This window comes from Protopterus annectens, chromosome 1.part2, assembly GCF_019279795.1.
Source record: "Protopterus annectens isolate FY-2018-M chromosome 1.part2, PAN1.0, whole genome shotgun sequence".
NCBI lineage: Eukaryota > Metazoa > Chordata > Ceratodontiformes > Protopteridae > Protopterus > Protopterus annectens.
The window spans coordinates 119,225,814-119,239,325 of NC_056727.1; positions in this window are offsets into that span (position 1 = coordinate 119,225,814).

Sequence of the window (13,512 nt, forward strand, 5' to 3'; positions counted from 1 at the left end):
ACCCCACCCCCACCCCCAGATGATGCAGTCTATCTGTTTAATACTACATTCCTTGATGTTCTAAACAAACTGGCAAAATACTCAGAAACAGGGTTAATTCTTGCCTGCACAGCTTTCACCTGAGCTAAAATTCTGAAAATGCAGATTTTCAACATAGATGTAAACAAATGTATATATCTCAAAGGCGATAAAAGTTACAAAAAAAAAAGTTTAACTATGAAAGTTATTTAGCACACATTGCTCTTTACAATGGTGATAATATGTCAGCCAGACATAATAGTATTTTTTATGCTGAACAAGCAATTAGGTAATATTTATATTTATTTATAATTATGCAAGCAAGTATTGATATCTCTGCAACCATAGTAGATAGACTCCAACTATTTGTTTGACTTTTGTTCATGCAGATGTGATCCTCATGTGGCTACAAACTAGTTTTGTAGTTACCATTCCATTTTTGAGATATTTGCATAATTATGAATGGCATGCATATTTGCATATTTAATGGATAAGTAAATGTTAATATCTGCCATGCAGTGCTAGTTAGACACTAATTGTCAGTGCAAAGTTTTATTAACATGGTGTATACTTTCATTTTATACCATGGAATGCCATATGCATATGGTTCATTTTAATAACCTAATTAAGAACATATGCCATACATTCAATAATATTTCCAGGAAAAAAAAAATCATAATTTTTGTGGTACCAAATACTCCATTGGTAAAAGGAGCCATTTGTGACCTCTCTGGTGACTGTGCATGTGAAATACTAATTCAAATTCCTTCCACGTAGACAGTGACAGAGATACATACAGAAACATACAGAAATATGCTAAGTATGCAAATATGCATATTTTATTACTGAACAAGTATAAAATCTGCCAACAGGTAGTAGACAGGCAGCTGTTTTCAGTGGCAATGTTTACAACATTATGTAGGCTTTCATTTGATGCCATGAAATACCATGTTATAACCTTATGAATCGCATTATTAATATAATTATTAACATGTGCCATTTTTGTATAATATTTCAGTAATTGAAAACTGTGTTCCATCCATCTGGAAAAAATCCATTATTATAACCCTTCACAAAGGAGGTACTTCAACAGAGTTAACAAATTGTAGGCCTATTGCTATCCTATCACCCCTCTCAAAAATGCTCGAGAAAAGTAGTCACTCTCAGGTTATGAAACATATAACCAAACACAACCTCCTTTCTAGAACCCGACACTGTTTCAGGCCCAACCACAGTATTACTACTGCCCTCCTCAACTTCACCAACATAGTAAACCAATACAGAAATGAGACCAACTGTGTTTCTTCAATTTTCCTTGACATTTCCACACAGTGTCCCACCAAAAGCTCCTTTCTGAACTTGCAACTCTAGGTCTCAATTACCCCTCCTTCTCCTGGTTTTACAGTTACTTATGCAGTCATCAGCAGGCAACTAAAGTTAACAAAACTTATCAGCATTTCAACCAATCTCTGTTGGTGTTACCCAAGGGTCAAGACTCTGCCCTCTTCTATTTAATATTTTCATATATAAACTTCATCCTGTTACAACACTTGCCTTTCTCGGACAATACACCAATGAGTCAACCCTTATCTGCTCTGTGCTAAAAAAATCTAACTTGCTGCTTACTGCCAAAAAACAAGCTTATGCTATTTACTCCAGAATAACACCTTAATCAAAAACACGATTCATATTACCTCAAGTAATAACACATAATAGAACCATTAGCCAAACTAAAGTATTTGGAGACATAATAGATGACAATGCCAAATTTGATAACCACATACTTCATTCCACCAAGAAAACTCACCAAAAACTCGGCTCCCTTTATAAGGCTAAACGCTACCTGTCGGATCAAGCAAGGATTACCTTAGCAGCAATATACCTCCTTCCTTCTCTGTTATACACTTTCCCAATTCTTACAAATATCAACACTACATATAAAACTAAACTAACTTCCAGCTACTAGAAAATAGCTAAATTTGCAACCAACCAACCAGCCTTATAAAACACATCTCTGCCTTTCATTAAAACAATTAAACTGACTTGAACTCCCAAACTAGTTGACATGCTCACAACTAATCATTGCCCACAATGTATTGTACTCTCCAGACAAATTCCCAGCATTACAAAATACTCTACTGTACTATTCACCTATTAGAGACCTTCGCTCTAGCAATAAACTCTTACTATGTATCAGTAAGATATTCAACACTGCTGGGTTCTCTCTTTACTCCCATTATGTGTTAAAACTCTGGAATGAAATCAGCACACAGTTAAAATAGATAGAAATCTTAAAAAGTTTCAAAACATTGCTTAAATAGCACCTATGCCAAAGATGGCTCTGCTCTTCCTGTTCACCTGGCTAGCTTTATTCAGATTACTTTTCTCCAACTCATATAGCCAGTTTGCTTCCCAGTCTTTTGTATGTTATTGTTCCTGCTCATACTTATTTTCCTGTTTCTGTCACACCCCATCACTAACTACAATTCCTCCTCTGTTCATTTATCCTCCTGCTCATTATCATAATTTCTCCTTTTATACCTCTCTTATCATCAATTTTTAAGCTACATTAGTACTTGTCTGCAAATTATTACTAACCTCAAAAACACCCTAGTTTGATATTTTTCCTGCAGCCATCATGCTGTAAATACATTTATTATTGTATTATATTTTTCTATTCAGTAATTCGCCAATATATGTTAATTCTCTCTTTTTTGTGTTAAAATGCTATGTTCATGTAAGAAATATTTTAAAATGATGTAAATAAGCTCATGTACAAATATTTTACCCTGCAATTACAAATGTGCGTCATGTGTAACTTAAATGAGGAGCTTTTCTCCCCGGGCCTCCACTGTAAATGGGTTTTACCCAGTCTGACTTTTCCTGGTCAACAAAGACAAATAAATAAATCATTTCCAGGCTTTTGTGCTACCAAGTACCCTATTGGTGTGAGGAGCCATTCATTACCTCTCTGGTAGCTGGGTGTAAGTATTACTGAATCACATTCCGTCCAATTGGACAATGCCAGAGATATGTACAGAAATGTAATTATTCCAGTGTGCATATTTTGTTACTGAGCCAACATAAATATCTGCTGACTAGTAGTATACAGACAGCTGGTATCAGTGGCAGTTTTTGGACCATTATACATGCTCTCATTTGAAATCATGAAGTACCATATAATCACCTTATGGTTAGAGTTACTAATATAATTATGAACATATGCCTGTTCCGCATGCACCACAGTATCAGCCCTATACTTAATATCCTTAACGCTTACTGAACTTTTTCTACCTAGTTATTAGTAGCATATTCCTTCTCAGGTCATAATTTGGTTTTCATGTCCAATTACTTTTTTTGTGCAGTGCAGACACTATACTACCAAAAAAAAAAAAAAAAAAAAACTAATAGCCTCAGACCTTTCAACCATCCCGAATTACTCTGTTTTTACCGAGTTTTGGGGTCCCAATAATGGGGTGCCACGATTCCCGAGTGGCACCCCATTATTTCCGATTTTTAAATCTATTTTTTTTATTTTCGCACTTTCTGAGCTGACGTCATCACGTACGCGATGACGTCAGCTCCGTCAGCATGCCGCTCATCTGTTTGAATACTGGACCAGAACACAGGATATCTACGATGCACATCTGTCGCAGGAGGATTAGAATACATACCTTTACTTTACTTTTTAAGCCAAGTTGGATCCGTACTGTAACTGTTACTAATATTATACTAAATTAATGCACTAGCTGCCTTTTGGGCAGGATTTCTTCAACTGCAGAGCTGAAAGCCACGTGTCTGTTGCAGGAGGATTAGCCATACACTTTTAACTGCAGAGTGAGCAGACAGAAGGTACAGTAGAATTAAGCTGTTACTGAACGCCGCATGATTTACTTTGCTTTTTAAAGTCGGCAAATGCAATTGTCTTAAGGTGTGACAGGGTATCCTAGTCAAAGATTAGCAAACCAAGAGAAGTTGCTATTTCAGTTGGGACTTTATGACTGCTAAAATTTTCCTGTGTAATTTGTGGTTTAGTCCTTCAGTCTGACTTCCAGGCAGGGGTTAAATACAGTTTATGTATTCATTTTATAATGGTATGCCATACTTGAAGGCAAAGAAAAGACAAAGTTATACAGCAGAGCTTGCTATCTCAAAATTCGTAGTCAAGGGGAATTACTTTGGATCATTTTTTGTGACTGTGTAATGAAAAATAAATATTTTAGTTAGCACTGAGTATGAGGCTTTATGACTCTTTGCCATATGTGTGTGTGTGTGTGTGTGTGTGTGTGTGTGTGTGTGTGTGTGTGTGTGTGTGTGTGTGTGTGTGTGTTGGTGGGGGAGATCTGTGAACTATTGGTATAATGTGTGAATTTATTTTAAATGCAGTACCAGATTACTAATACTATTTCTTTTGACAGTTCAAAATAGTCTAATATGTTTTCCCTGCAAATAACAAGGGATCTTTGAGAGATATATTTGAATGTACAATACCAAGTTTTTCATCGGTAATGTCACTGAAATTATAAGAGGTGGTGATGTCAAAAACATCACTGAGTCTGTAGAAGCCCAATGGATAATAAAAACCAGAGCACATTGTCCCCCGGGACTTAATGATAGGGTTCCTTTGAAACCCATGCTAAAAAGCAGGAGACATAGGCCCAAATGAATGGCATTTAGATACTTTCATATAGATTAGCGTATATACACCATTCATTTTACATCTTCTCTGCCTTACATCCATGCATTTTTGGTATATCTATACATTTTATACACATTTTATACAGGTTCCAATTCATGGTATTTAGATACCTTCATGTAAGATTAGTGTATAAACACCATCACTTCATATTATTTCTGCCTTACATCTATGCATTTTTGATACATCCATACATCTCATACACATTCTATACATTATTGTTCTTACCCTTACTGGATAAAATAATTTTTAGTCTTTTCATCTACATGTAGCATGTATATCTCATGCACATACATTCACTTTTATCAGTAGCCATTCAACATCATATACTATTCATTGTCCAGTGTTTCATATTAGTAATATACAATTAAGCTCCAGCTTTATTTTCAGGTTTGTCAAAGTGAATGTGTTTCTTACTTCACATAGAGAAGGTAAAGAATGAATTTATTATGTGATTTTCATATAAAATTTATGACGTTTTTTACACATATATTTACATATATATATTTGTTCTTTATACATATATATATATTTTTTAAACTTATCATATGATTATTTTATTTCAATATTTTTTATTATTTTTATTATATGTTGGATATGGTTTATTAAATTAAATAGATTTTAACAACTGTACTATAAACAGTCTGTATAAATACTGTTATAAATTTATATGTCTCTTTAAATGGTTATGCTTTGTGCTCATCAAATATTAATGATTGAGTATAAAAAGGGTGTGTTAGTCAATGGTGAAATTGTTGGTTTGAAAAAGCACTTGTTGCGAAAGCGCTTACCATTGTCTGTCAGAGGATCCAATAAATTCATTTTGATATATTACAAGGCCTGAAGTTCCTAGCATTTTGTCGTGAATACGAATTTAAGAATATATTTTGCATCACTGGTTATTTAGCTGTGTTTGCTGCTTTTTTGCTGCTGGTCTGAATAGATCTGGACTTTTCCATCACAGCGTTTTGGTTTGCTTACTACATAGATGGTTTGGTCGCCCAATTTGGTCTGAATAGACCTTGGTTTGCAACTAAACATAACTTTTCCTGGCTTGTCTTTAATATTTGCTTTGAGAGCTTTACGATGGAATAACATCATTTGAACTACCTTGAAGCAGTTAGAATTAACCAGAGAAAACAGCTGACGCACAATTTTGGTTTGCTTTCTGTTGCACGATTTGTGTAACGGAACAACAGAAGTTTTTTTACCATCTTGCGGTCTGCAAAGACAGTGTGAGATTACAAAGAAAGGTAACTTTATTTCAAACTGAAAGTCTATTTTAAAACTTGGTTTATTTTTGTTGCACGCTTTTCGCAACGCAACAACAGTGGAACCTTTTATTTTCTTGCCGTCTAACAAGGCTGTGTGAGCTTATTAAGAAAGATAACTTTATTTCAAACTGAAAGTTTATCTTAATTTGAAAGCCATTTACATGCGTTCTGTTTTTTGAATAGAACCAAACGGTTCATAAGAGCTGACACCAACCTTTATCTTATTTTACTTTATTCAATACGTACTGAAATTAATGTTGTCTTAGTTTAAAAATTCAGATTATCTTAAGGCTCATTTTCTTTATTTACTGTATCCTTGTGGTCTGATCCAAACTGGACCCTGTTCAGCTAAAACCAACAGCTGTTTACAAACTATAGTATTACTAACATATCCAGTGGCGCAGTACAATACTCATTTCATAATTATGAAATGCAACATTATAGCAGAAAATAACATCACAAGTCAATACCTGTTGTCTGAATTATACAAGAGACACCGAGAGCTGCCTGGTAAGGCCAGGATGAGTCAGAGTGCTTCAGTGAGGGTGTGCATATATTCATGTAAACAGTGTGGTTAGAATTGAAGCAAGTTAGAAAGTGACAAGAGTGTACAAAAATAAATATACAAATAAGCTAAAAGACTAAAGCTGGGGTGGGAAGGAGAGGAGGAAGAATTGCATAGGTTAACAGTAAACACTGTCTTCCAGATCAGTTGTCATTGTGCAGATGTGAATTTTCTACTCCAGATAGTTTTAGTAAAATACTTTCTTATTCTAATCCTGCAGATTTATGACTATGTTGACAAGTGAGAACTGAATTCTGTATTCCCCCATTATTGGCTTTGTACAGCTTTTTTGTGCTAAGAGGTTGAGAGCTATGGTGACAACTGTGAGAACTTAATTCTGTATTCCCCCATTATTGGCTTTGCCCAGGTTTTTTGTGCTAAGAGGTTGAGAACTATGGTGACAAGTGAGAACTGAATTCACTAAATTATAGCCATTTAAGTTTCAGTCTTCCTGCCTTTCAGGAAACTGTTGATTTGGTATAGTGGCATGTTGCTCTGACTGTAGTGTACAGGGTCCTGGGTTTGAGATTTGCCAGTGAAATGCATGGTTGTAACACATTTTATTCTAGCAACTTTCCAAAATTATACAAGCAATGTTTAAAATGTGTCCCTAGTTTTTGGCCTTTTGTACCCCCCCTAAAAAAAACTGAAATTGAAAATAAGTGGGAGAAGCTGTGCAAGATGCCTATGGCTTACACTACTGTCATTCTATTTATAGTGTGGGTGTGGACACACTGGAAGTAGACTTTTATGATGGAAATGTTCTGAATTGGGCAGTTTTGTCATTATTGGTTCATGCATTTTGTTTCATTGCCTACAGCCTTATGGAAACATGCTCAAACAATAAATGTAAAATGTGCTGTGTCTAACAAGTGTGCTGTATTATGCAAGGAATATAATTTAATAAAGTCAGGAAGGTGTATCAAAGAAAACATGTATGTTTCTTGTTTTGTGTGCAAGAGGCCAATGATTTGAAAACAGCCCAAAGGTAATCTTTATTCAACACTGGCCAAATGCATTTTCTTTGAATGTGGTGTGGGTTTCAATGCAGTTTGAATGAATGTGGGTTTCAAGGGCAGAGAAGTTTTCATGCCAAGTCTATTTTCGTTGTGAGACAGTGTTGTTTTTTTAGCAGGTGTCTATTGGTGTTTGTGAATTGGTCTGTAAAATGTAAAAATCCAAATAATCATTGTATTACTAAAGCAGTATGCACACATTAGTGTTTATGGTAAATGGGGTGAAATTGCCAGGTAATGGGACATTGTAATGGCTGCAGGGGGACTCTGGTGCTATATTTTGGTTGTCTGTTCAGTTTGCATTTGAAAGTTGGTATACCACAATTCCATTGGAGTGGGCGGGGTTACATAATTATGTATGCAAATTGCATGTTAATCAGCATACAAATTTGCACCTATTTTTCATGGGCCTTGTCCAGATTTTTGATTTTACCAGGTTGAGAGGTATGGATAGCCTTATACTGTTGAGGTGCTTTACTTACTATAAAGTGTTACATTTTGGCCTTCCTGTCTGCCTGTCTTGGCAGTAGCTTAGGTTGTTAAAGTTCTCATGTCAGTTAATGCAACAAAACTCGATAATGTGCAAGGAAATCTATGGTCCATTTACATTTGACAGACCAGCCAACACTGTGCACTTACTAGTGAAATAATGCGCTGATTGGACAGAGTGTATTACCTGCCCAACTTGTTAGCAACCCCCTCCCATCTCAGCACATTATCTATACTCCTTGCCAGCTGACACTAACAACTGCATATATTGCCCCTTCACCCCACAAAGTATACATCATCAACATCTGAATATTCAGCACAAACATGAACATTAACCTACTGACATTCCTACTCTGTCAACAATTGTAACCTCAAATTTTGACCTAAATTCTTATAGACTTAACCACAAACGTACAACAGAGATGCAGATGTGCGCACCACTGAACTACCTCCTTTAACCTTCTAGTACTTAGTTAAGGGATTGAAATGAATACACATATAAAAGAAAAAAAGTGCCCATTGCTTTTACATTCTTATAATATTCTCCAATAGCAGTGTTTTGCGGGTCTATATCATATATCCGAAATCCCAAAATGTCGAACACCATATGTTTGAACTTGGAATTTCGAATACTGAAAACATTGAATGCTCAGAATAGCGAATTTTTTCCCAGGGAAAAAATGTGCTGTTCCGAGAAACATACACACAAGACAAGCACACCAAAATAATAAAACCGCACATATACAGTTAACAAAACCCAACCCCACACTAAACCACACATACATTACTAACTATCCACTTACCTTAACCCGCACCCTAACCCTAAGGTCCATAACTGTTGCACACATACTCTACGAAACTATACACAAACAAAGCAATTAATACACGCACATACAGTTAACAAAACCCAACCCTACACTACACCATACATACATTACTAACTATCCACTTAGCTTAACCCGCACCCTAACCCTAAGGTCCGTAACTTTCGCACACATACTCTATGAAACTATACACAAACAAAGCAATTAATACACGCACATACAGTTAACAAAACCCAACCCTACACTACACCATACATACATTACTAACTATCCACTTAGCTTAACCCGCACCCTAACCCTAAGGTCCGTAACTATCGCACACATACTCTACGAAACTATACACAAACAAAGCAATTAATACACACACATACAGTTAACAAAACCCAACCCTACACTACACCATACATACATTACTAACTATCCACTTAGCTTAACCCGCACCCTAACCCTAAGGTCCGTAACTATCGCACACATACTCTACGAAACTATACACAAACAAAGCAATTAATACACACACATACAGTTAACAAAACCCAACCCTACACTACACCATACATACATTACTAACTATCCACTTAGCTTAACCCGCACCCTAACCCTAAGGTCCGTAACTATCGCACACATACTCTACGAAACTATACACAAACAAAGCAATTAATACACGCACATACAGTTAACAAAACCCAACCCTACACTACACCATACATACATTACTAACTATCCACTTACCTTAACCCGCACCCTAACCCTAAGGTCCATAACTCTCGCACCACAGTGGAGGAAATAGCGAAGCCATGGAACGGCCCACCAAAATCTTGCCCTGGGTAAGATTTCGATGTTCCGGGGCTTCACTATTTTCATCATTCGATGTTGTGGGTTCGAAGTTTTAACTTTCGGCATTTAACTTCTTCAAAGTTTTGATACAGACCCGTGTTTTGCACCTGCTTGTACCATTCTAAAAGGCTTTATGGGAACTGTAGTAGGACTCCCTACTTTGTCACAGATCACATCACCCCTAGAAACTACTTCAGTTTACACAGTGGTAAGATAAACACTGAGTGAGCGTATAGCCTGAATAGTAATACAGTTTGTGTCCTCTGATGAACACATAAGATCCATAAATGTACTGACAGAACTACCTATTACCAAAAATTCCTTTAGACAGAGTACTCAAACTATTTGTAAACCTTTATGTGAAATACTGGGTAGCCAACAGGCTATTCTGCAAAGGGTCGAACACAGATACAAGTATATAGATATCTCTTACATATTTATGATCTCCATAACCCAATGTTATCTATCTGTTACTTCCTCTCTCTGATTTTACATTTCTGTTTATACTTTCAGAAAAAAAACAGAAGCTTTTTATTTATTCACTTTCAGAAAAAAAAGTTTTGTCTGTTTAACACATCTCTTACTTCTTCTTTGAGTTCATACAGTTTCATATCCTTCCTTAAAATTCAACTCACCTGTTCTAAACATCTGGTTGAATTATCGCACCAGCATTTATGTATTCTTTCCTTAATCCATTACTTTTCCACTGACATCTATACTTTCTGCCATTCCTTCCTAAATCCTATCCACCAGTTTTATCCATGTGTATCACATTGTCTTTTCTCTTCTTTAATTTCTGCTATTTCACTGTAATATTCAGTTGACCTACATAATCCCTTTTCCTTAAGTGCTAATTGTCCCCACATGTCTCCGTCAGCCAAATGATTAGACTATCCAGCCCTTTTCTTAAAACTGTCATTTAGTTCCTACCTTCTGAAAACAAGAAGTAATTTCTTCTTTAAGCTTATTCCTTATACACATGCACAATATCTGTCATTCTCTGCACGTAACTGACAACATTTTAGAAATTACAGCCGCGGTGGTGGTGCTGCGGTAGCATTGTCGCCTCACAGTAAGACGCTGCCCAATTCGACTCTCAGCTAGAGCATCTTCTGCGTGGAGACATGCGTAAATGGGCATACCTTCATTGTAGGTTGTGCATCAGGGCTGGCAACTCGGCACGTAAAAATCAACTGCCAATCATTAGCAGACCAGAGTTCCGCTGTGGCGACCCCTAACCGGGAAAAGCCGAAAGACACAATAACTTATGCAGCTTAATATTGTCTAATATTTTGCATATATACATTTTTCACACCTACTTTTAAGTAATAAAAGAGCCGCGGTGGTACAGCGGTAATGTTGTTACCTCACAGCAAGAGCTTCTCCCGTTCGATTCTCGGCTGGGCTTTGGAGTGCATTCTGTGTGGAGTCTGCATGTCCTCCCCGTGGTTGGGTAGCGTTCGAAAGACATGCGTGCATAAATGGGCGTGCCTTCGATGAAGGTTGGGCGTTGAGCTGGCACCTCGACATTTCATAAAAATCTACTGCCAGTCATTAGCGGACCGGAGTTCCGCTGTTGTGACCCCTTACCGGGAAAAAAAACGAAAGACAAACAACAACTTTTAAGTATATAAAAGCTGATATGTTTAACATTGTTAAAATATTTCTGATTTTGTGTTATTGAGGATTGCTTGTCTGTGACGAATAAAGACTTGTTGCTCTGGAAGACTATCTGGGTTTCATGATTTTTTGGAAATTATTGTGACTGAGCTCATCAACAAAGTTTTAAGACCACTAGGTTCTTTGTGTTTTATTCTTTTCTTCAGCAGTAGTGGTGGTGAGGTTGAAACTAGACAGATTCCTGTACTTGTTCATTTTTTATGTCTTAACATTGTGGAACACACAGAGATCAGTTGCACTGGCAACCCAATGTAGTGCTTACCAAAATGAGTAAATGACCAAAAAATGGATCATTATTTGAGAATTATGCATTCTGACAGTTATAGCTGGCGTTTTGCCAGACTTTTGAGAAATGCCTGTAAACAACACTGTCTTTGATGAGTGGGAGCATTAGCTATTGTAAACTATTGTGAACATCCTTGGAAAGCACCAAAGTCGGCTATACCAGATAACTGATCTTTACTGCTTGTCTGTGATACCAGTGATCATACCTCTCAACCTCTTAGAGCAAGAAATCTAGACAAAGCCATAAATAAAAGTGGAGCAAAGCCCTAAAAATAGGGACAATGTTTAAATATTGCTTTTACAAACATAGAAAGTTGATAGAATAACATGTTTTTCATTAGCATGAATTTTCTGAAGGATCTGAAGTCTGAAACTCAAATGTCTGTCATTATTTTCTATCTTCTGTCTTTAACCATTTGCCACTAACTTGCCAGAAAACCACAATTTTATGAAAAACTGACCAAAATATGAGGCAAAAATCTGGACATTCCACGAAAATCTGTACAGTTGAGAGGTATGCCAGTGAAAAGTTTAATGTTACAAAAAAATGAATTAAAAAGTAAGTAAGTAAGTAAATAAATAAATAAGGTAAAAACAATTGCCTGTGTGAGTGGTGTGACTTGCTGCCACTATACACAGATATAACTTGTATCCCTAAAAGCAGAATAGAGGGAGAAAGGAAAAAAAAGAAAACTTTCCAAAAGATTGAAAGTGTCAGCTGCTGTGAAAGCACCAAGACTGAGCGGCTCTAGTATCCAATTCCTACTGTCTGCCTGCAATTCCAATAATAATTTGGAGGAAAAAAACAAAGGAAAGATTGCATCTGGGAGCAACGTGACATGCTATGACTGCACATACTGTAGATAATGCTGATATCCTGGCAGTATTAACTGGAGGAACCCAAAGAACGAGAGATAATGTTTCCAGTAGATCGGGCGCTTTAACAGCTGTGGTAAGCACTCCGATTGGTTACTGGCAATCAAAATAAACATTAAGGAAAGGTCTCTCAGTAGAAAACAGGAAATTAAAGTAAGAAAAGAGTAAATCAAAAAACATGATGGGATACTTCAGGAAAAAATTTGTTTACAGTTTTGCACTTTCTTTGAATATTCTTCTGTTTGTTTAAGGAAAGCTGTAACCTATAAATAAACGCTTCCCTAATTGTGCCATGTGCTTCTTGCTTTACATTTCAAGGAACTATTCTTTACAGCAACTTATAAGAAAGTTGCAACAGTTATGTAGAAATTGTCTCAGGTGTGTTGGAAGACAAGGTTTTGCAGACTAATGAACTTACTGAGTAGCTCAGAAGAAAATGATAAAGTCTGTTTTTACTGAATGACAGCACTCCTCAGTGATATAATTGAGGAAGGCACACAACTTTCAGGCAGGGGCAAAATAAATGTCAATGTTCAAAAAAAAAAAGTGCACAGTACCAAAGGGAGAAATACTGAAAGACTGCAATATAGGACAGAGCACTAATGTACTCATCATAGTTGTATAGTAGTGCTTGATGTTCAAAGAACATTTTCTTATCTTTGTTATACTGATCCTATACCCCTTAAGATACAAGAAAATGAAGAATAAAGAAAGAGATGTAGGAGGCAGCCTGACATTTACTGGGGTAAGCGTGGGAAAGGAAGCCCCCCTCCACCAGATGATAATTTTAGAAGCAGTTGATTGAACGACAGATGTCTAACAACCCCATTTGTTACTGTACCAGGGCATCTGACATCTCTTTGCAAAAAATGAGTGGGTTGTTAGACCTTTAGGTTTCAGTTAAGCAGGGTACTGGAAAGTGAGCAAGTAAGCAAACATTTAAGCTACAGTTATT